This window comes from Diabrotica undecimpunctata, chromosome 6, assembly GCF_040954645.1.
Source record: "Diabrotica undecimpunctata isolate CICGRU chromosome 6, icDiaUnde3, whole genome shotgun sequence".
Classification (NCBI taxonomy): domain Eukaryota; kingdom Metazoa; phylum Arthropoda; class Insecta; order Coleoptera; family Chrysomelidae; genus Diabrotica; species Diabrotica undecimpunctata.
The window spans coordinates 37,881,800-37,908,025 of record NC_092808.1 but is presented as its reverse complement, the minus strand read 5'-3'; the positions used below and the strand labels follow the sequence as shown (position 1 = coordinate 37,908,025).

Here is a 26,226-nt window from a genome sequence, read left to right as displayed (position 1 = left end):
TTTATCTTCTATTTTACTTGTCTCATGTTATTTCATTTATTCACTACTATCACCTGTACGCACTAGCAGCCTTTAACACTTATTTTTGAACTCTGTTGAATTTTCAAACTTGCAATACCTCAATTATTTGAAGTTTATTACGAAGCGAACATCACCTGAAATACTGTTGTCCCTTGCAGGACCGTATCATTCCTAAGTATTTGTCTTCTAAATAATCTAAATCCAACTTAAACGTACTTGCTTTTAAAATTAAAACTAATTTATTAATTTGTTACACTTTATTTAATTTGTTATTAATTCAGCAAATAAGGTTTGTTCATGAATATTATATAAACATTTATGCAGTTTCAATTGTTATTAGCAGGTTTTAAATGTGGATATTCCTCATAAAATTTATTCCAGTCATCCTCATTTTCACAAGGCACTTTTTTTATGAGTTGATCATTCTCGGTTTGTATACACTTGAATTCCGGTACACTATTTTGGTCTTTAGGTGTTTCTGCTTCTGCAGTGGCTGGATCTATAAAAAATATTTTGTTTTTATTTTTATTTTGACTAACTTGATAAAACAATTAGAGGTTGTATTACTAAATTAGATAGAGATGCTTACAGAGATACTAATATATTTTCTCTTAATAGACAAAGTTCACCGCCCTACAAAGAGTAGGATTGGATGAGAAGGACATTCGGATCATCATGAATTTATACTGGAACCAGCGTGCTCAAGTCAAGGTTGAAGACAAGCTGACCGACCAATTGAAGATCATGCAAGGAGTAAGGCAAGGCTGTGTGCTCTCGCCGACTCTTTTTAATATATACTCTGAGAAAATTTTTACCGAATCCCTCACAAACCAAGAGATGGGAATCCGAATGAACGGTGAATACATCAATAATATCCGCTACGCCGATGACACTGTGTTACTAGCAACCAGCCTTAATGATCTACAAGCCTTACTAGACCGAGTGAGAACTGTGAGCGTAACATACGAACTAGAGCCTAATATTAAGAAAACTAAATTCATGGTTGTCAGCCGTGCAAATTTAGATACCGGGAACAAATGCCAGGTAGCGAAGAGATCCAGAGAGTCGACAGATTCACTTACATCGGAACTAACCTCAACTCACTATGGGACTACTCTCAAGAGATTAGATCCAGAATTGAAATGGTACGGTCTACTTTTATCCAGTTTGAGTTGAAGCCTGGACACTGATGCAAGCCACAGAAAATCGGATTAAAGCCTTCGAGATGTGGATCTACCAGAGTATACTAAAAATATCGTATGTGGACCATGCCACCAACGTTGAAGTCCTACAGCGTATGAGAAAATAAAAAAAGTGCTTAATTTAGTGAAACAACGTAAGCTTGAGTACCTCGGGCACTGATACTAAACGAAGAAAAATATCGAATGTTTCAACTCGTTATGCAGGGTAAATTATTTTGCAGGAGAGGACCGGGGCGCCATCATATCTCGTGGTTAAAAAACCTCCGACAATGGTTTGGGATGACCTCCGCGGAGCTGTTTCGTCAAGCAATCAACAAAACCATGATAGCCTTGATGATCGCCAATATCCGGAGCGGATAAAGCATTTAAGAAGAAGAAGAAAACAAAGTTTATCATCATGTTTACCTCTAGTCCCCCTAGTATTGTCTTCACATTCTGCATTAGCGTCCACAATGAAGCGTTATACGTAGCGATAAACCCAATTGTGTCCGATCGAATTTAACGATGCTTAAAATAAGATCTCTTCTTTATTTAAGAAGAAGCTAGTAATATGACAATAAAAATACAAAACCCCTACTGTTTACACCACTATTTGTAAGACAAATAGTAATTGGTACTTTGTATTAGAGGTTTTCAAAATAGTCCAATACCCGTAGAAAAAACTGCAATGGCTAATATTCATATATTTGATAGGTTTGGATGTACTAATGGTAGAGGAAAAAAATGCTGCTCATGAGACCTTGTGAAAAGAAAATTAGTCAAAAACAAAAATTAGAGAAAGGTTTGTCTATTGACTGAAGCCACCCGTCCTCATGTAGACAAATGGCCAATAATGTAGATGTTAAATTTTTTCGCATGCGAAAAATCATTTCATTTTTCGCTGTATTATTAACACTTATTCTATCACAATTTTATAATCACTACCTTAGTCCAACCCTTGGTAATCCTTCCTATTCCAGTTCAACCTCCCCTCCTTTAGAAAAACGAACAATTCTGAACAAAATTAAACGAACGCATGTTTCCTCCATTCGTTCCTTGCACTCACTAAAATTAAAAAACGTGATTTATTAGATGTTGCTTTAGTAAATGCAGAATATGGTGCTCCTTTGGGAAGGCTAGAAATTAGAATACTGGTCAGATAATATTTAGATTCCAAAAGAAGTCGAGTTGTGGCAAACACAGAGTTCAAAGAGCAGAAACAAAAAAAAAATAAAAGACTAATTTCGGACACATTCGGAAACATTTCTAGAGGCAGAGGTGCAATCAATCCATCCACAATAAATTGATGGTGGATGTAACTCCAATGTGCAGGGGTACAACTAACATCAAAGAAAAGTGTCAAATATCTGATATATTTAAATATATAAATAACAGATGGTAGCCTAGAAGGCAGCAAAGAGTGCGGCTGCGATGGGGAGAGTAATGTCTAACATTGGAGGATCTAAATCAGAAAGAAGGAGGGTCTTAGACGGTGTTGTGAAATCAGTCATTATCTTCGCGGTACCAGTCTGGAGTGAGGCGATTAAAATACCGACCTACAAAGGGCTCATAATACGAGTAGAGAGAACAAGTCTGTCGCGACTATCATGCGCCTACAGGACTGTATCTGCAGCGACCTTGTGGACTATCACGGGTTGTGTTCACCTGCATGTGCATCAGTAGAAGGAGAAATCTCTATGAGAGAAGAGAACAGCCGTAAAAAAGAAGAAAAGTAAAGATAAATGAAAAGAATGCAAGAAGAGTGGAACAACACCAAAGATGTTGCTAAGTGGACCAAGATGCTGATGGTGGACTGTGATCACAGGTGACTGGATTACTCCCTGATGCAAGTACTCACAGGACATGGTTGTTTTAGAACATATCTTCATAGATTCAGAAAGACAGGTACAGATAAATGCCTATACTCTGAATATTCTGACACTGTTACTTCACAGAGCAACCTTCCAAAAGTAGAAGAGGATATTTTTCTTTTAATGAAAATTTAAGTTGTTTTCAGTTAGAATTTTTCTTGAATTTTTTTATTAAAAGTTTTTAAACGAAAAACTAACGTAACTCTGTTACGTTTTAATTTTGCCCTACAGTACATTTAAAGAATCGCAGTATCGCAAAGGCTGCCCTAGAGTGGAATCCCCAAGGAAAAAGAAAAAGAGGTTGCCCAGTACAAACTTGGAGAAGATCCATCATGGACGAGATAAGAGGCCAAGGAAAGTCTTGGAATGAGGTGAAGGCCTTAGCGCAAAATAGAACCCGATGGCGCGTTTTAACTGAAGCTCTATGCTCCACTTAGGAGTTCAAGAACCTTATATACATATATATATATATATATATATATATATATATATATATATATATATATATATATATATATATATATATAGAAAAGAAATTTAATCTTTGCAGATTAGTTAAATAGTAAACTCTTAAATATTGGGGAAATCTGCGGCTAATGCACAACGGTCAGGGTGAAGTCGAGAAAATCGTGACCGTTGTGCATTAGCCAAACATGTCCATTCCACTGGTCATCTCATGGACTATAGTAACACCACAATTCTCCACCGTGAGAACAATAAATCTAAAAGAGAGTTCATTGAAATGTCTTATATTTTCCTTAACGATTTCTCCATTAATGTTAAGAGTGACATCAAGAATCTAAGCGATATATACCACCTGTTACTTAAATCAGATACCAAGAACAATACTATATCACAGACAACTAACTTGACTGATATATCCATTAACAACTAACATACCTTTATAATTAATTTTCATTAACAAAAAATATATAACATTCCCTTGCTTTTCTTAGATACGTCTCAATAAGATTCAATAATACATGAACAATATAATATAATTAAATAAAGAAAATCAAAATATAATTTCCCTTTACTGGGATTTAAATTCATTCGTTTTTTACCAATGAACCTTGTCGACGACAACCCATTTTGTATTTGAACGGTACGCCACTGCAGCCCAGCCAGCCAGCTAGTCGGTACAGACGACAGATGACAGAATTCATTCCATCACCAGCCGTTGAGAAGCATAGAACTATTTGTTATTGTTTTCATATTTTTGTGCAAATTCATAAATAAATGCAGTATTTTAGACTATTAATTAATTTCAATGAATACAGTCCACTACAACAATAAACATTGGTCCATTCGACCCGATATTTGTGATAAAATCAGTGCTAAAAGTGATTCACAGTTAACGGTCAAGTGAAAGAACACGTGGGATTGCCGAACAATATACAGCCAAAAATACCGGTGAGTTCCCATCTGATTCCTATACCTATTTATACTGTTTTTGTTTGTGTAAGTTGCATAAAACTATTTACAATCTATATATCTATTTAAATTCAATTCGAATCTATTTGATTAATAAACAATGTCGGACGAACACTTAAAAAGATTAATTAGAAAACGTGCTGGTCATAAAGCTTCATTTACAATTTTCTCCAAATTTCTAGAGTCTATTAAATGCAAATTAGAATTACATGATGTTGAAAAAATCGAACTAAGCGACAGAACAAATAAACTAGAAAATACATTTTTAGAAATTAAAATTATCCAATCAGAAATAGAAGAATTGGCAGACGATCCCGAACCACACTTTGTGATAAGGGAAGAACTTGAAAACAATTTTTATTCACTATCGGCTAATGCCAAAGCATTGTTAAATAAATTCATTTCAGATATTGATGATAAAAAGTCGGTGACAAGCGAGCATACAAACAATAACACTTCTATTTCTGACGGGGCTTATCGTTTACAAGGTGTAAAACTGCCAACAATACAAATTCCAAAGTTCGACGGCACATACGAATTTTGGCTAGAATTTCGAGACACTTTTGAGTCACTCATTCATACAAATGATAGTATTACAAATATTCAGAAGTATCATTATCTTCGGGCATCATTACAAGGAAATGCCGCCGCAGTCATAAAACCTATCGAATTTTCCGCATAAGGAGAACAGGACGACTAGGGGATTCTTAGCAACAAAAACAAACTATACATGCGTCTCTTGTCAAGGCGACCATAGCATTTACACTTGCGAAACATTTTTAAATTATCCAATAAACGAAAGGTGGAATTTTATTAGATTAAAATCATTGTGTACAAACTGCTTGCGATCGGGTCACTCCAATAAACAGTGCAAACTCGGGCCATGTCGCAAGTGCAAAGCACGTCACAACTCACTTTTACACAATAATACAAATGATAGGAGCATCATTATAAGCCAAAATAATTCGGGCACGTTCAATAGAAATTCGAATATATCCAATAGCAGTATTAATACAAATCCATCACAAAGTACAAGTGAGCCAATAAATCCAGTAACAAGTAACAATACATTTTGTGGTAACAGCATGCTTTCTTGTTCTGATACAGGCTATGTTTTTCTCTCAACAGCAATCTTAAGTGTTAAAGATATGAATGGTAAAATGCAAAGGGCTCGTGCACTATTGGATTGCGGGTCTCAATCTTCATTTATCACAACAAACATGTGTAACAAACTAGGAATCAAACCACAAGATGTCAGCTTAAATCTTTTGGGCATAGGCAACAAACTATCAACTATTACAGGTCAATGTCAGTTAGAGATTTGCACATCTAATAATAAATTTGTAAAAATAATCAACTGTTTTGTATTGCCAAAAATAACAAATATTCTTCCTCATACAAACATTGATGTAAGCGCTATAAACATTCCTAATACAATTCGGTTAGCAGATCCTAATTTTGGCAATGCTGGATCTATTGACATTCTTATCGGCGCAGATATTTTTTGGCATTTGATTTGTAAAGGTCGCATATCTTTAGATCAAGGTCCTATTTTAACAGAAACAATATTTGGGTGGATAATTTCTGGCCCGCTGGGATCGGTTCCCCACAATACAATATCTTGCAATCTTGGCACAAATCTGGAACTAACTAAACTTCTTCAGCAATTTTGGGAAGTAGAGGAATTGCCAAATATTCCTCATCTATCTGAAGAAAAGCAATTGTGCGAGGACAATTTTCAAAAAACTACTACACGTGATCCAAATGGTAGATTCATAGTTATGATGCCATTAAAACAATATCCGCATGTGTTGGGTGATTCAAGGATACAAGCTGAAAGAAGATTTCATCATCTAGAAAAAAGATTAGCACAAAACAATCCTCTTCGCGAACAATATATACAATTCATGCGCGAATATCAGGAGCTAAACCACATGTCGTTAGCAGATATCTCTGAAAACTCTACTGTCGACTACTACATGCCACATCATGGTGTCCTAAAGGAGGACAGTCTTACAACAAAACTTCGTGTCGTGTTTGACGCATCTTCAACAACAAGCAACGGGTTATCATTAAACAATATTCAATGCGTCGGACCCAGTATACAACAAGATCTATTCTCAATTCTCATCCGATTCAGAAAACACAAATTCATCATAAGCTCAGACGTAACCAAAATGTACAGGCAGGTGTTAATTCATCCCAGCCAACGCAGTCTTCAAAAAATAGTCTGGAGGGAAAGTCCTTCAAATCCATTACAACATTTTGCTTTAAATACGGTTACTTATGGCCAAGCATCAGCTAGTTTTCTTGCTATCCGATGCCTTTTCGAGTTAGCTAACGAATGCCAATTGTCGCAACCAGAAATCGCGAAGATATTACGTCAGGATTTCTACGTAGATGACTTGCTAACCGGTGCGGATACTATTACTGAAGCTTCGAACATTTGCCGTGAAGTCTCACGTATTTTACTTACAGGTTGTTTTCCACTCAGAAAATGGATTTCAAATGACCCAAGAGTTTTAGAAAGGGTAAATAATCAAGATGATTCCTTTGGAATTCTAAACCTCTCTAAAGATGGAGTCACAAAAACTTTAGGACTTATTTGGTCATCCCAACGTGATTCACTATTATACAATGTACAATATAACAATTACAAGGAAACTTGTACCAAAAGAGATGTTCTTTCTTTAATTGCAAGAATATACGATCCACTAGGCTTAGTAGGTCCTTGTATCATACTTGCGAAGATTCTAATGCAAAGGCTATGGACTGAAAAACTGAATTGGGATGAAAAATTAAGCGGTTCATCACTAAATACTTGGAATAGATTGAAAAATGATCTTGCCAATCTGAAACAATTAAGTATACCACGTCATGCAGTGTGCAATAATGCTAAAGATATAGAAATACACGGTTTTTCGGACGCATCACAACAAGCCTACGGTGCTTGTATCTATTTAAGAAGTACTGATGACAAGGGAAATATCTCGGTTAAAATTCTATGTGCTAAATCAAAGGTTGCCCCTATCAAAACTCTAAGCATTCCACGCCTAGAGCTTTGCGCAGCTGTATTACTTTCACGTCTTTTAACTAAGGTAATTGAATCCATTAATATAGACCTCAATAAATGTTATTTATGGTCAGATTCCACAATAACCCTTGCTTGGATCAATACTTCTCCTAACAATCTTCAAACCTTCGTAGCTAACAGAGTCTCCGAAATTCAGGTCTTAACAAAGTCCTATACATGGAAGTATGTACCCACACAAGATAATCCTGCAGACCATCTATCAAGGGGATTATCTCCTTTTCAAATACTAAATTCTTCACTATGATGGGACGGTCCGTCATGGTTGTCTTTAAGGGAAGAATTTTGGCCCCTTTTAAATCCAAAGGTAGACATTCTACCCGAAATAAAATCTCAAACTATTCTCAATTTTGTTTCCTATTCTCAGCAAGAACAATGGTTTCCATTCAAGGCCTTTTCACAATATTCGCGTTTACTGCGCGCATTTGCATACATCCTTAGATTTAAAAATAATTTATTAACACCCAAAATTCTTAGAGAGTGTGGCTCTCTAACATTAACCAATATTAATGACGCTCGTCGTTATTTATTGAAGATCATACAACTACACTCTTTTCGCGAAGAGTATGATCAGCTGTCAAAACAAAAAAGCGTTAGTTCCAACAGCAAGCTCTTCTCTTTAAACCCATTTATTGACCAGGATGGTTTAATACGTGTTGGTGGTCGCTTGGCTAACTCGGATTTCCTATATGACAAAAAACATCCCATTGTCTTGGATTCAAAACATCATTTCATGATATTATTTTTCCATCATGAACACCTGCGTCTATATCATGCAGGCCCTCAGCTGCTTCTATCTACTATTCGGGAGACATATTGGCCTATATCAGGCAGAAACCTATCTAGGTTGACTGTTAAACAATGTACTACTTGTTTACGATTTAATCCTAAACCTATACAACCAATCATGGGTGATTTACCACGTGACCGATTACTATACACATTTCCCTTTGCCATCACTGGTATTGACTACGCCGGTCCGTTTTTGTATAAAAATAAGGGCAGAGGTGCCAAATTAAATAAATGCTATATTTCATTATTCATATGTTTTGCTACAAAGGCGATTCATCTTGAGCTCGTAACCGATTTGAGCACTCAAACATTCATGCTTGCCTTGCGCCGCTTTATCGCTCGTAGAGGAAAGCCAGCCAAATTGTACTCAGATAATGGTAGAAACTTCGTAGGTGCCATGTCTGAACTTAAAAGATTTTTAAAAATTAACAATGCACACATACAAGATTCATGTACACATGAGGGTATTGAATGGCATTTAATTCCGCCATATTCTCCACATTTCGGGGGACTCTGGGAATCCGGAGTAAAATCTTGTAAATTTCACTTAAAACGTTCACTTAAAAATACAAATCTTACATTTGAGGAGTTTGCAACAATACTATCACAAATAGAAGCAGTACTCAACTCCAGACCTTTGTGTCCTATTAGTCCTGATCCTAATGATTTAACACCACTCTGTCCCGCTCATTTCCTCATCGGTAGAATGCCAACGCTAGCTCCAGAACCAGATCTACTCCAAGAGATTCCACAACGACTCAATAGATTTCAACGCATCCAACAAATTTTCCAAAGTTTCTGGAAGAGATGGTCTTCCGAATACGTCGTCGAGCTACAGAGACGTTCTAAGTGGCAAATATCCAAGGGAGAATTAGTAGAAGGAACTTTAGTCCTTATCAAAGATGACTGTCTGCCACCAGCAAAGTGGAAACTAGGCAGAATAACTCACATACATGACGGATCGCAGAATACCGCTAGAGTTGCAAAAATAAAGACTCAAGAAGGTATCATCACGAGGTCATTCTCCAAAATATGTCCTCTCCTTCCATTAAATTGAAAGATTCAGGATCTTTCAAGGCCGGGAGTATGTCGACGACAACCCATTTTGTATTTGAACGGTCCGCCACTGCAGCCCAGCCAGCCAGCTAGTCGGTACAGACGACAGATGACAGAATGACATTCCATCACCAGCCGTTGAGAAGCATAGAACTATTTGTTATTGTTTTCATATTTTTGTGCAAATTCATAAATAAATGCAGTATTTTAGACTATTAATTAATTTCAATGAATACAGTCCACTACAACAATAAACAAACCTTAAGGCGCGTTTTCACGGATCGATTTGGGTTGAACGATTTAGGTCGATATTTAAATCGAAAGCAAATTGAATATGTAAACCACAAATCGACTTGGCCGTTCGGCGGAGTGAGTCGATTCGACGGAAGTAGAAAGACTGTCTACTTTTGATGGGCGATTGTCGCCGAATCGATGTCGAACGACTGGAATCGAATGTGTAAACATCTCGTCGAACGAAAACACAACATGCAGAAAGCCGAGTAGAGTACTTCTAGCGTGTATACAGTTGTTGTTTTTAGTGCGACAAGCTGTAATTTTGGGAAAAAATGAGTGAAAAATGGTCAGATGCAGACATGGCAAGATTTTTTTATGCTTAATAAAACTATGATCCACAAACTGAGCTTTATAGCAATCTACAAGCGAGGCGAGCAGCATTGCAAGCAATTCTACAACATATGAATAAACCGAATATGTCATATTCGGTTTATTCATATGTTGTCAAATATGTTGTCAAAAATATTACAACAACATACAAATTGCACAACAAATTAATTGCACACCTACATTAATCATTTCAAGTGATGCCATTTTGTACCACAATTAATTCAACATTTATCGCCTATCGTGTAAACCTTTTTGCTTTCCACACAGATCGAATTATGGGCAAACGATCCAAATCGTTCAACCTAGATCGACCCGTGAAAACGCGCCTTTAACGACATAAAGATTCATACAAACTAATGAAGTTGTCAGCGCTTGCGTTCTGGCTTAAACAGAACCTCACTTTTAACTATCTAAAAATCAAAAATTTAGTTATTGCCGACAATTCAAAGAATTACCTCCTTTTAAATGTATTTACATTGGGTTTTTCGATTAATCTTGGGTAAGCCTTTACGTGTCAAGTTCAAAGCTACCATACATTTCAATCCTTATAAAAAACTTTTTTTTTGCACATAGTAACAAAAAACACCACTATGTTACTAGCTAAGTTTTTTAATATTCTAACTCTACAATTCTAAGTTACGGTAAGATCAATAATGTTTTAATAGATAATATATGGTAGCTAATTATAATTTATTCTCTTTCAGCCCTGAAGAAGCCAAATTAATTCTCTTTGGCGAAAACGTTCGGCGAAACAATTGATACACATTAGAGTATTTCTTGCAGATTTCCCCAATATTTAAGAGTTTACTATATATATATATATATATATATATATATATACATTTAAAGAAGTTGGAATGTTGAACTTTCCCGGGGCAACTTTTATCGATTTTTTTTATGGATTGTGATATTGTGATGATAAACGATAAGTACATTGGTGTAGATACACTACCGGACAAACAGTGTGACTTATCGTCCTAGCCTTTTATATAGATAGATTCTATATTGCAAATACGAAAAATTTAATATTACTGCTTGTATGCAGAATACGTTAGCACATGTTAATGCTATTCTTTATGTAATTTTTTTCCTATTTGGATCTATCTAAAGATTTGCGTCCATCACTTTTTAGAGAAGTCTTCTAATTGATCTTATTAATGTTTATACAACAGATTTATATCAACCCGGTTAAGTTAGGTTAGGTTACGATATTTCTTAAAAAATTAATAGATACCTGTACATATACATTCAGGATAGATTGGTGCATTACACTCTTCTGGTGATAACAAACTATACGAAAAAAAACATCTAACTATCCCTTTAGAGTCTTTTCTTGGTTCAAACGTGGGTCTACATTTACAGTCATCGATTTCATCAGTTTTTACTATGGCAACTGCAAGGGCGGCAAAAATAATGCGGACGGTTTTCATGTTGAGGGTTCTAAACAAAAAAAAAAATTTTTTAAATATGTAAACGTTCAAAATACAAGTAAAATAATTCTTCTTGTGCTCACTAATAAAATGCAAAAGGAGTCTGCCTCTAATATGCAAATCAGACATTTACCATCATTACCTGTATAGAGTGGCAGCCGTAGCTCAGTGGCTATATTACTGGGTTAACAAGCTGAAGGACCTGGGTTCGAATCCCGGCCCGACAAAAATTTAAAATTTCTAATTTAACTGAGCTGCCACCGTGCTTCGGATGGCACGTAAAGCCGTCGGTCCCGGCTGCGAAAGTATTCGTTAGGTCATGTTAGGGGCGCTTGCGCGACCTGAAAACCCTAACACTAGACCTTAGCCAGAAGGTTACACGAACTTTACTTTACTTTACCTGTATAGAGAAGTCGACTGCTGCACAGTTAGTACAATTTCACATAACTGCACAAGACCAGCACCAGTAAAGGAAAATAGAAACTAGACTAATACTCATTTCAATAAAAAACAGCCAAAATAAATAAAGGCATAAATGTAACAATGGTTAAAATAGTTGATGATACAAAAACTATTTTACAAACTGAAGCAAAAAACCAGGAAACAACTATCTAGAGAGATACAAAAACTGCAAGAATTTAACTTTAAGCAAATAAACTAATTCTGAGTATCCTTTTTATTGAATCACCTTCTTTTTCTTTTTCTTCTTCGGTTTTTACCATTATAAGTTCGCCGTTTTCGTTTCACAAAAATTAGTTAACACAAAAAAATGTAAATATTATAAATTATAAACGTAAAAATAACATAAAAAAAAAACATAAAAATTTAAAAATTATTACGCAAATATGACCAAATTTAATTATTTAAATTAAGTTAAAATAATACAAAAGTTCGAAGAACCGATCAAATTAAATTAAAATGCGCCTAACGTGGGGTCACTCCTACCAACCATTAGAATTTATTTCTGATGGGTGGTAGGAGTAATGTGTAACAATAAGACTACCAAAGAGAATTGAAATACTATTATAAAAGTAATACCTCAATCAAACATTGGAGCTTATCGTCTATGCTTCGCTTAGCTCAGTCTCTTAAGTGTGAATTCGTTTTGTCTTAAACTATGAATTAAACAATAAACCCTTAGCTGATAGCAAATAAAACAAAAATTTAACTAATTATGTTTATTTAACACATGAAACGTAATATTTAAATAGCAAAAACAACCCTGCCTAATGCTTAATATTAACTAAATTTAAATGATACTTGTGGCATCGATGGGCTGCTTGATTCTTAATATGTGTGGTCTGCAGATTATGTGGGCAGGTCCTGTTGCCGGCTCCAAAGCCTGTGAGTAAGTCTTGAAGATAGCTGTTTAAGCCCACATCACTCCATAAAGTATTTTCAATAAAATGTTCCAGATATATCCCATAAATTCTCCAATAAAGCCAATAAACTAGAATATTAACTAGCCTGTATTAGAGAAATATCAAGAGGGGTTAACTTCCTTGCCAATTATTTTACCAAAATTACAATTAAACAAATAGCAAATGGGAAGATAAAACGAAATAGAATTACCATTAAAATTAGCAAAATTTTGTAAGATTCCTATATGCAAAAAATTGAAAACGTGGCTTTAAAAGAAGTGAGGGTACGAATATTGAAAATGCTGTCAGAATTATAAAATAAATAGATTACAGTGAAAGTACTCACCCCAAGATAATTCTGCAGACGATAAAATGAACCTTATGGTATCAGAATTATAAAATAAATAGATTACAGTGAAAGTATTCACCCCAAGATAATTCTGCAGACGATAAAATGAACCATATGGTAATTTTCACCTTATTTTATAAATTTTAATTACAGACAAAAAGCAATATTCCCGCTACGAAAGGTGATTGACACAAAGTAAGTGGGATTAAAATGAAGTATAGCATAGATGTCATAAGATGTATGCCTATGATGGAATTAGCTCTTCTAAGAGAAAGAGAAAGGGCGAATATTTATTCTACCGGAAAGAAAGAGTTGCGAAATAAAGAGAGAGGGCGAAATTGTATTCTGCGGAACAGAGAGAGAGAAAAAGGGCGCCAACTACTTTTTGAAGAAAAAATAGTAAAAAAGAAACTGAAGGTAAAGGAATGAATAAATTAATAAAGAAATTAACATAAAATAATTATTTAAATATAAATTTATGAAAATGTGACGTTTATAACATTACAAATGAAACAAAATAAGATGAACTGAATCAAAGTTATAGTTATTTATTACTATCCGGCTCGAAGGCTCAATGTTTTGTGTAAAACTGATGAGGTCGCTGGTTGATATTTAATTTCAAATAACAAAAATGCAATAGGTATGTGTATATGGATATGTAAAGTAAAAGATTGTAATTCAAATAACAATTGGCAGATTTAATAAAGTGTTGTCAATTCTAATGAGAATCACTTACCTTTTATAAACGCGGCCGATATTTAGACAAATGGACAGCGACGCCTGGGGCTGGTGGACCGCTCGGAATCTTACGGTAGGCTGGACGCATAGTTGACGATAGCCTCCGTTCGGCTCGCGGAGATAAGAATAACAGGCCACTATTGGGAAGGAATGAAGAGGCAGAGAGCCGTCGCTCGAGGTGTCGGGTTTGTAGAAACGCACGCAGGGCGCTTCGGCATTGCGGTCACCGGTCTACACTCCTAGTATCAAGGGACGAGTCTGTCGTGGGACCACTCTACTCTCATTCCACAGAATTAGGTTAGGTTGAACGTGCTGCGTTCCTGACACGCCCTTTCACCATCAGAGGATTGGGGTTACGGCACATACCCACCTGGGAGATTTGTAAGTGGCAGAGGAGAGCTCCTCAGCGATGACCTGTCAAACGTGTTCACCTATCCGCCCCGGAGGGGGATTAACGGAAGGTGTGTGTACCGCAAAACAGGTACTACGAAGAGGGTGGAGCCCCATGTTACTTTATGTAATCATGCCACCCTCAAATAGTGTCGGACTCGTAGGGGTAGAGGTTCCGCTTACAATCGTATGCCGAAAGGCCATAAAGACCAGGGTTCTGCCAGTACTTCTTATTGAAGGGAACACTATTTGGGAAGGGAATCTTTTTAATGTACGGTCTTGACATGCGTTCGAGACATCGAGTTGGTTTAGAGTGCCGCTCATACAGAAGAAATACGCATCTAGGAAAGTCAACTAGGGTGGTTCCTTTGTTTTTAGGACCTCCGTAGATAGCAGTAAATTAAGCTTAAAATGTCATTTTAAACTTTCTGCACAAAGGACGGGTACATTTCCTTGAGGAATCTGAAGTGTTTTGGGTTGATAAATAGTTTCCCAAAAATAGTACGTTGTTTGCAGACAAGTGAATTCTTAGAACTTGACAATAATGAATCAGCCAATTTGACAGTGAAAATTGAAAAGATGCGTAACTAAAGCCATATTATGATTAGCTAATATATTATAAAAGATTTAGTTCTTCTTCTTTTCTAAAAGTCATCTTTTAAATGTTAAAAATAAAATATTTAAATAAGTCTTGGACAGTTTTTCAAACAATAGATATATATATATATATATATATATATATATATATATATATATATATATATATATATATATATATATATATATATATAGTAAACTCTTAAATATTGGGGAAATCTGCAGATTTCCCCAATATTTAAGAGTTTACTATTTAACTAATCTGCAAAGATTAAATTTCTTTTCCTTTTTTTTTCTCTATATATATATATATATATATATATATATATATATATATATATATATATATATATATATATAATCTTAAAAACATAATAAAAATCAGGATGAACAATATCGCTGTTGTAGATAAATTTGTGTATCTGGGCTGATTAATAACCAACAAAGGAGGCTGTACTGAAGAAATAACAAAAAAGCGCTATGGCAAAATTAACAAAAATTTGGAAAAGCCATGAAATAACTATGTACCGATACAAAAATGAGACTAGTAAGAAGCCTAGTTTTTCCAGTTTTTACTTATGCATCGGAATGCTGGACCCTTACTGAGAAAGACCAAAAGAACATAGATGTATTTGAGATGTACTGCTGGAGACGAATGCTGAGAATACCATGGGTGGCCCGAAAAACAAATGAATCCATACTGGACCAACTAAACATAAAGAAAAGACTAAGAACACAGATATCAGAACAAATAATAAGCTATTTTGGACATGTGCTTCGAAGAAATGGTCTTGAAAAACTTACCATCCAGGGAAAAGTAGAAGGCAAAAGAAATAGAGGTAGATCTCCCATACGATACACCGACCATATTGTTGCTACCATTGGCGCTCCATTGTCAGAATGTGCTAGAATGGCAGAAGATAGAAAAACGTGGAGGAACATTGGGAAATTTAGCTAATAGCTTCATGATATCACGATACCTGCATCAGGTTAACGACTAAGAAGAAGAATCTTAAAAAGTGTAGGTGATAGACCACATCCCTGTTTAAGAACTTTTGTTGCGATTCTTTTGTTAATGCATTGCCTAACTTTATTTAGAGCTCTGTTTTTTTTTTATACAATATTTGTGTTATATTCACCCATTTCTCTCTAAAATACCTTTTTCCCATTGCTTCCTACAGTTGTTTCCTGGGCACACTATCATATGCTTTGTTCAAGTCTAAAAAGGTTATATGCGTTTTACTATTTTTTTCTTTGTTCTTTTCTATCACCTGTCTTATGATAAATATAATATCTAGACACGGTCTGGTTTTTCGGACTCGGGCTTATTATTCGTCCTAATAGTCCACGTGCTGTTCTATTTTTTCTTTTATTACTGTGGAAAAGATTCTTGTTAATAAATGTATTACACTAAGTTTTCTAGTTATTGGGTGATCTTTTGTCACCTTTTTTTAAAGTGGAGGGCATATATAATATATGATGACTCCCCTCCTCTAAAATCCCCTGTCCTGCTTCAATTTTATTAAACAACCTTGCGCCTCCATATTTTATGTTCCCTGGTCCTGGTACATTGCTATTTTTGGCTTTCTTTTGTGCTGTAGTGCTTTCTTTAGTGTTTTAATTATATTTTCGGCTTTCTCTATTTTTATTGTCACAGGATCTTGTGAAATATACTCCGGTCTATCTCCTGCAATCATTTTGTGTAATAATTTTGTTCACTCCCTAGATGTAATTATCTGTATAATATTTTTATCTCGTTTAAGTATTGCTTTTGGTGTTTTTTTTTTAATTTTATTCCATTCTTTCTAATATCTGTAATACCCTATCGTATTGTCCATGTCTCTGCACATTCTCTCCCAGTAGTCTTTTTTTTCCAGCCTTATTATTTGTTTCACTTATTGTGTGAGGGTAACATACTTTTCTCGTATTCCTGGGCTTTTGTCGTTTAGCCATTTATGAAACGTACTTTTTTTAGATCATCTCTTCTAGGTCGTCACTGAATTTCTCCAAATATATATTTTTGTGTCGTTCAATACCTCGTTGCTTCGTACAAATAAGTGTGAAAAGTTTTTGCATACAGGTGATAGTAGTGAATAAAGAATATACCATCAGATAAACCAGACAACTATTTTAATAATTTTGATAAGTTTTGAGTAAATAAATAATTGTGTGAAATATTAAAAAACTGGTTTTGGCGAATATTTTAAGTTGGAGGGGTCGGCCCGCTTAGGCATTCATACGCGTTTTTTTTGGCAGATAATAAAGTAATTAGTACCGACAAGAAATTAAGTATTAAAATAAAAATCACATAATTTTATTACAAATATCCAGATCCAGCCCTAAAATAAATTAGATTAAACTTAGATTAGAATTAAATTAAATTAAAATAATAATTGTTATTGTAACAAAAGAGTTTTATTAATATAGGAAAATGAATAGAAGTGACAAAGGAACAGAAAGCGAACTAGATAGAGATGAATAAACAAAACGCAAGTGAAGTAACCAGGAGGAATATTTTGGAAGTAAAATGACAAAGCGTACACCTTCTAAAAGTGACACGGTGAGAAAGAAAAAGAAAGAAAAATGCCATGATTAAAATGATACAGCAACTGAAGGAAAAAAAAATGAAGAAATGATGAATAAAATAAAGTAAATAAGAAAAGAACAAATGAAAATAATAAACAACTAAAAGAAATAAAGGAAAACAACAAAGAATTAAAAAACGACGTTAAACAATTACAAGATAGACTGGAACAAGAGGAGAAAACAGGTAAAAAGAAGAGTTTGAATATATCGGGTTTAAAAATAGATCAAAATGGTGATAAGAAACTAAAAGAAAGCAAGGAAACATTCATATCGCAAGAACTGCAGGCGCAAATAAAACTGAGGAACGTAACAAAAATAGAAGAAACAGTCTATGCCATAGAAACAGAAACTTTCACTGATAAAATTGAAATACTAAATAGGAAAAGTAAGTCGAACTATCATAAAGATCGCATCTAAATAAATAATGATCAAACATCAGAAGAAAAAGAAATACAGAAAGAATAGTTAAAATAACAAAGAAAGAAAAATTACGAGTCAGACAAAAATAGGCTAGAAGTTGTTCGCGAATGGGAATTAATGGATATACGAAAAAAGCGAAAAGATACGGATTTTTAATAAACCAAACAAAATCGCAATATGTATATAAAAATGAGAGGAGACATAACAAATATATCAAAATGAAAATAGCAGAGACTGTCTAGTCAGAATTTGACTACTTTGGAGTAACAAACACGGGAAAGCAAGACAAAGAGATAAACAAAAGATTAATGAAGGGAAGCAGAGCGATAGGGTGATTAAATTAATTACTGACATGTGTCAAATATATGAGACAAAAATGTGTCAAGAACAGCTAAACTGAGTCTACGGGACAGAAATCAGATCAATAGTGATGCCAGTGAAACGTGGATTATAAACCAGCAGGAAAAAAAGATCTGGAAAGAAAAGGTGCTCAAATAAAAAGTCGAACAAATAAAAAAATAATGAAGATGTATCGAAAACCAGCAATTGCGGCAAAAATACGAGCCTAAAGAGCTAGATAGCTTGGTCACATTATACGAATGCCAGAGAGTCGAAATGTTAAAACAATACTGAAGGAGGGAAAAATGGTGAAAAAAGAAGAGGACGACCAAAGAAAAAATGGTGGAAAGCAGTAAAGCAAGATTTGTCAGAAATAAGCTTGAGAAATAAGCATTTTTAGAAGCCAGGGGCCTACAAGGCCTGTAGCGCTGTTACATATATATTCTGATAGCAGGTTCTGTAGTGTTCGAGTACTAAATTATTGTAGAAGTTCTACTTTATGCCTCAAATTTACGATTTTTTGCATCTCCTTATATCTCTGGATATTGACTTTTTGTAGTTTTTCCGTGTATACGAATTTCCCTGGTACTATGGAAATTGTACCATCAATAACCGAGAAAAAAATTAAATTTTCGGTCTATAAAATTTTTTGAAAAAACTAGATGTGTATGGCTTATAAAGAGTCTTACTATGTTAACACTATGGTTAAATTAAGATACACCATTTAGAATAATCTGGTGTGCCTGTGCATGTTACTCTTCCTTTTTATAAGGAATTCTGCTTATTTATTGTTTATCTTTTGCGCGGTTCTTCGATCCCGATACTTCTAATACCGATTGGTAATTGTGAAGTTCATTGTAAAAGTGGTGTAACTCCATATTTTGTTATTTACTGTTTTATTGTATCATTCAACCACGTTTAGTATAATCTTTCAATATAAAAGCGAATCATCTCCAAAACTTACTCCTTCAACATGTAGATGGGGTTACTAGTTTTGTTCGAGAGCTTAAACTGTAAATATGTCATTATAAAAGTGAAGTAAATCCCAAGTCGCAATAATAATGAAGTAAGTCCGGAGATACTTCACTTTTATTGTGGCAAAATTGCAAGAGGTTATGTTACATATTGTATCATTTCGTTGATTAATTTATGTTTACTGTTTCAAAACGAATTATAATAGCATATTATGATGGATACAGATGATTTTAGTAATTCTGATTCCGAATATCACCCTTCAAATGAAGAAAAAAATAGTACTTCCGGTAAGTTTCGTTGTTGTTCATTTAGTTATTTTGACCTGTTAAACATTGTATTTGGTTGGCACACAAAACCAACAAAACTATCCGTAACTTTATCTACTTGTTTTTGTTAATGTTTTTTAGTATTTTAAAGATATGTTTTATTCATTGTTTGAAAAGCAACAATAAACAAATATTATTTTGCTTGTTTTTGTCCAACATCTGGTGCTTCTAATAATAATTTCCTTAGCATTTGGTTTAAGCATATTATTGAACTACATACAATAAAAATTCCAAAAATGAAGCGAATAATATTCATACAGGATAAATAACGTATAGTTATTAGGAAAATCACAAAAATAACCTTTGTTTGCCAACCAGAGGTCACGTGGTCTGGATTGCCTAATACGGAACTATTTTGTTTATTTTTTGAGTTTTATAACTAACTATACTTGCTCAACCTTTTAAATGTGTTGTCTCCTTGTTTTAGGTACAGATTCAAGTCATGACGAAAATATAAATGATAATAATGACCAGCAAAATCTTCAAGCAGACCCTGTACCAGCTAAGGCTAGAAAAAGATCACTCAATAAAGAAAATTGGGCAGTCAACAAAAGAAAAATGTTAAGAAATAGCGGTAAAGAGTATTTAACTAAAAGAGGTATAATAAAAAATCAGAAAAAATTTGAAAATATTGATTGTGGATGTCCAAAGAAATGTTTAACGCTGTTGACCGAGGATGAAAGAAAAGAAATATTTGACTCTTTTTGGAATTTAAAAAATTATGATCTTCAAAATTCATATCTGTATGCATTGGTACAAAAATCAGCAGTCAAAAGAAAACGTCCACTAAATAGTTCACGAGCAGGAAAAAATTTTCATTTCAAATATTTTGTTAAGTCAAGTAATGAAACCCGATCTGTGTGTAAGAAATATTTTTTAAAAACATTTCAAATCAGTGATGGCAGACTGTATCGTTGCCTTTCAAAGGATGATGTGTTCCAATGTACTGATAAACGAGGCACAACAAGTTCAAGAAAACTTGATGATTCTGACATTGTAGCTCACATTGAAAGTTTTCCTTCCTATCAAAGCCATTACACGAGGAAAAATAATCCCTGTAGAAAGTATTTAAATCCAGGACTAACAATACGAAAAATGTATGATCTTTACAAAGAAAAATGTGATATTAATATGACAGAACCTAAGAAATTAAAATATTATAATAAAGTTTTCAACACAAAATTTAATTTACATTTTAAAATGCCACACTAAGACACTTGCAAAACTTGTGATGACCTTAATTTAAAGATACAGGGAGCTGGCGATGAAAATGATAGGAAAGGATTTGAAATACAAAGAGAAGTTCACCAACGAAAGGCAGAAGCAGCAAGAGAAAGTCTGAAAAATGATTCAAAAAGAACTAATGAAGCATACATTCTAACTTTTGATCTACAGAAAGCCTTACCCTTCCCCAAACTTAGTACTTCTGTAGCATACTATAAAAGAAATCTTTATGTTTATAACTTCGGTATACATTGTTTCAATGACGATGTAGGCTACATGTTTGTCTGGGATGAAATTGAAGGCGGAAGGGGCTCTCAAGACATTTCATCATGTCTTGTAAAGCATTTAAAAACTCATGCAGCTACACAAAACCATGTCATAATGTACTCTGATTCTTGTACCGGACAGAATAGAAACATCAAGATGGCCCTTTCTCTTTTAAAGCTTGTACAAGAACCTATTCTCAGTATAAACACAATAGACCATAAATTTTTAGTGTCAGGACATTTGTTTTTACCCAACGATGGGGAATTTGGAGTCATTGAAACCGCTAGTCGTCATCAACAACAAATTTTCAGTGCAGATCAATGGATAGACATCATAAAAAACGCAAAACGCAAACAGCCACATTTTTGCGTGACGAAAATGAAAAACTGTCATTTTTTTAGTACAGTTACCTTGGAAAATTCCATTACAAATAGAAAGAAAACGACATGTGGTTATGAGTTCAGCTGGCTTAATATTAGATGGATAAGATTTGAAAGAAATCATCCATTACAGTTTAAATTTAAAGAAACCCTTAATCAGGACACCCCATTTTACGTTGTAGATTTAACTAAAAAGAAGCAAGGACCTGAGGTTCAGTTAAACAATATTATACAAATGCCACTGTATACCTCAAAACGTCCCATAACCAGCGCAAACAAGAAAGATATGAAAGACCTCTTACCGTATATTCCACCGATTTATCACTCGTATTATAAAAATCTTCCTGCCGATATACCAACGCGGTCAAACAGCGGTAATTCTAGTGAACGTTCATCTGATGATGAAATTATGTACGATTAGCTCACAATAACAGTGAAGTAACTCCAAAAAAATTTTTTTTTCCTATTTTTATCACAGAATTCAATATATTTTTTTCGTTTTATACTTATGATTAGAAACTTGGTCTTGTAGTGAACAATAAATAATGTAAATAACTCAATAACGACTTTTATTTTTTTTTCTGTACATCAATTTGCAAATGTCAAAATATCTACAAATTCAATTTGATGGAGTTACACCACTTTTACAATGAACGACACAATTATCTCTTAGTATTTTGACCATAAGGGTCACTCCAGTTTGCTTATGTGTGAATAGAGCTCAGGATAGTTTTAAGTTAAATAAGAAATACATTACTACGACTTACATACCTGTCATGTAATCACTAAAAAATTTATTTAAAATATTCTAGGTGTTTAAAATAATATGTAATAAGTTAAAATAATCATAAATTATTTATAGAAAACATTTGACTTACTACACTTCAGTTCAGTTTCTTCTACAAAATATAAAATAAATTGATAAGAATTTAATTTTATAGTACAATAAATAATAAATCTGGGGTATTGTTTTATAAACATTGTTTTAATTTAAATAAGCCCACCAGGAATTATAACTTTACGTAATAAATCTGAAGGGAGTATAATCATTTGGAAATTTTATAGTAAAATCTCTCTTATGCGGCATTTCAATAAAACAAAAGATTCAATAATCTGACACATTCCGCCCGAGACTTTCTGTCCTCTTCCTTCATCACGCACTACATTAAAATGAACATATTGTAGTTAAAATTGTCAAGCCATTTTTAATTTTATTACCTAAAACTACTTATAATTTTAATTTACAGGACGTTATATATTCGTAGATACATTTTAATATCTGCTGGTTATTTGAAAAAATAATTGTATTTAAATCGACAAGCGATGGACAATTTAGCTCAATTAGTTTTTCATACATAATTTTGATATTTTGTCTGTTCTGTCACACTACAATATAAGGTGCTGGAGATTTCCCACTTTACCACAGGAGCAATATGGGTTATCAGTGATACCTATGCTATGTTTGTATGCAGGAGTGAGTGCGTGGTTTGATCTTATTTTGTTTATTGTTTTTATAGATAACCTATTTGGCATATATTTAAACCATCTCTCATTGGGAATTAGTGGTTGGCAAATCTTAAAGTTTATTCTAGTCGTACTTTGGTTGTATAAACGTTGCCATCTTTGTTTGGAATTGTTTTTACTTATATTATCTGTGTCTGTTACGGGTAGAAGTATGTTCTACCAGTATGTATGTATATTATGTTTGGATAAAGCTGAAGATTTCGCTAATTTGTCGACTTCTTCATTTCTTAATATTTCAGAGTGTCCTTTTACATAGCAAATAATAATCAAGCTACCTGTGGAAGTAATATTATAATGGAAATTCTTTATTTCTATCTCAATATGGTTTAGGTTTTTTCTGGTTTTGATAGAAGTGATTTTGTCCGCGATGCTTCTACAATCGGTCAGAATGATATAATTATTCATACCAATAGAGGCCATATATTTTAACGCAAGTCATAAAGCTGATAGTTTGGCAGTATATATTGAAGCTTCATTGGACAACTGACATGATTCTTTTTTAATCAGATTTCCAGTGGTATATTGCACAACCAGTTTTATTTTGAATTTTGAAGCCGTGAGTAAAAATATGTTGAAATGCTGACCACTTATCTTTAATTATTTTGTTGATCATACTTCCTGGAAAGTTTGAATCCATATAATATGTTTCTATTACCTTGGAGAAGAGAGTCTTAGGAAGTTGAGTATAAATTGGTGGTATTTTATTTTAATACAATTGATCTTTAAATATTGTCAATTTCCAATAACTTTTAACGTATAGTCGGTTCGCTATATTTACGCGGGTTTCGGATTAACAAAATTATGCTAATGACTCATTGATATCCAGTTGCAGTAAACGACTTCCCAGAAAATTAGGTAAAAACTGCATTAATGGTCATATTTTAAAATACATTAAAATAACATTAGGGTAGGTATAAATTTGTTACAATATTGCAGTTGAATTGATTCTTTGCCAGTGTTGACATAATATGTTTGGTGGAAATATAAAATGCCCAGACGTGTGTTAGATGTAGATAGTCTAACTTGTAGTGTACATAAGTATTTTACGGATGAAAAAGAATATGTGATGCTCTAGGAATTAGTGAAACGAAACTAAGAGGGGTATTACAAAATCGCAATAATGAACGGCCGAAAGAAGATCACCGAAAAACTCGCCTATCATTGAAAACGAAAGATATTCCAGATGGAAAAAAATTTGAAATTCGTGATACCATTTATCGAATGCGAGCCAACAAGGAACATGTGACCTTAAATACAATTCTCTCGGAATTAAAAGATAGAAAATTTGACGAAATTGGCAGAACAAGTCTATGGCAAGTGATACATAATTTGGGTTTCAAATTTCAAAAGAAGGATAACAGAAAAGCCCTTTGTGAAAGATGTTCTGTTGTGCATAAAAGAATTAACTTTATAAGAAAATATTTTGAATTAAAAGAAGAAAGGGCAAATTTTATATATTTAGACGAAACATGGATATTTTCTAGGGGTGCAACCAAGAGAATATGGTAAGATGATAACGTAAAGTCTATCAAACATACTGATGGAGAAGGGAAGCGACACATAATTTTACATGCAGGAGGAAAATCGGGTTTTATAGAAGGTGCTGATTTAATATTTTCATCTAAATCAAAATCAAGTGACTATTACGATAATATGAACACAGAAATGTTTGTAAAATGGTTACATGAAAAACTTCTCCCAGGTTTAAGTGAGCCCAGCGTAATTATTTTAGACAATGCCCCTTACCATTTTGAAGTATTAAACAAAAGTCCAACGAATTCTTGGACTGTTAATAAAATTAAAGAATGGTTGACAAAGGAACATATACAATTTACACAACATATTTTAAAATCAGAATTATTACGCTTGGCAAATATCCACGCAAAACCAAAAACCTTTGTTGTGGATCAGATTATTGAAAGTTACGGTCATCAAGTTTTACGTCTGCCACCGTATAATTGCCAGTTTAATCCCATCGAATATATATGGGGAATAGCAAAACAATATTATGACAACCATATTGAGCCTAACGGTTATAGCGACGACGCAGTTCGGAAAACTTGGCGAAAGGCACTTTTAATTGTAGCTCCAGAAGTGTGGTGCAACTGTATATTCAAGTGCGAGAAACTAATAGAAGATTGGTGGACTCGTGAAAATAAAATAAACGAAATAAGTCCAATCATAATAACAATTAATGGTGATGACAGTGATGATGATGACGATTATGATATTTTTGATGATAATGACTGATTTTCATTTTTGTTGGCAAGTTATTTTTTTTATTTTTCATTAGAAGTTCTCTCCATGGAACAAATATACATAGACCATATTTTCTGTGTGAAGTGTAATATAAAATTATTATTAGGTTTATATTAGCCACATTAGACTCCATTAATGAAGTAATTCTCCTTATTATACTCTCAATTATATAAAAGATTTTCCATTATTATTTAATTAAAAAAGTTAAGGATTATTTTTCATTTCATTTGACCAGTTGATATTTCCCCAAAGAGCAGGTAATTAAAACTGGGTACTTACAATAAAATTTTTAATCCGAAACCCGCGTAAACATAGCGAACCAACTTTAGTTGAGCTGAGTTTTTTTGTTACGCCAATATTTGTGGCTTAAGTCTAATATATTTAAGTTACGAATATTGTTTAAATAGGTAGTTGAAGTTTTTTGAGGTAGCTTTAGCTACAAACTTATCTGTACAAAACTGTGTGCGTAGTGTAAGCGATGGCTCTTTAGCTTCAATTTCAATAATAGTATAATAGGAGTAGATTTTAAGTAACCAAGCCTCAAACATTTATTCTTTTGGGTTTCAATTTTATTAAGATGTCTTGTTGACGCAGACCCATATAGATGACAACTATAGTCGAAAATTGATAGAATCATTGAGAGATAGAATATCAATGCAATATTCCGGTCATCTCCCTCAACTCTCTTACAAAGTCAACTAGTCTTACAAAATGCTCTAAGGATACTCATGGAGTTTTCCGAGTTTTTTATAATAAAATGAATGTGATCTGTCCATAATAGTTTACGGTCCAAATATGTGCCTAGATGTTTTACACAATTTTTGATTGGAAATTCTACTTTTCCTAGTTTGAAGTTACCTTCAGAAGTTTGGCGTTTTTTGGAAAAAAAACAAATTTCCGTCTTTGTAGTTGATATTGATAAACCTAGAGAGTGGTAAAAAATTTTTAATACAATCTAGTATAATTTCGAGTTGACGCCCACAAATGTCTA

General features: G+C 33.7%; 1 long non-coding RNA gene across 1 annotated transcript; it reads right to left on the bottom strand.

Moving 5' to 3' along the window:
- Nucleotides 1–259: 259 nt before the first annotated feature.
- On the bottom strand, nucleotides 260–22,424 carry LOC140442640 (uncharacterized). The gene is made up of 3 exons (XR_011951091.1): nucleotides 22,331–22,424; nucleotides 11,305–11,510; nucleotides 260–520 (listed from the first exon to the last, which is right to left on the bottom strand). It is a non-coding gene; the product is annotated as an uncharacterized lncRNA (long non-coding RNA).
- Nucleotides 22,425–26,226: the final 3,802 nt, after the last annotated feature.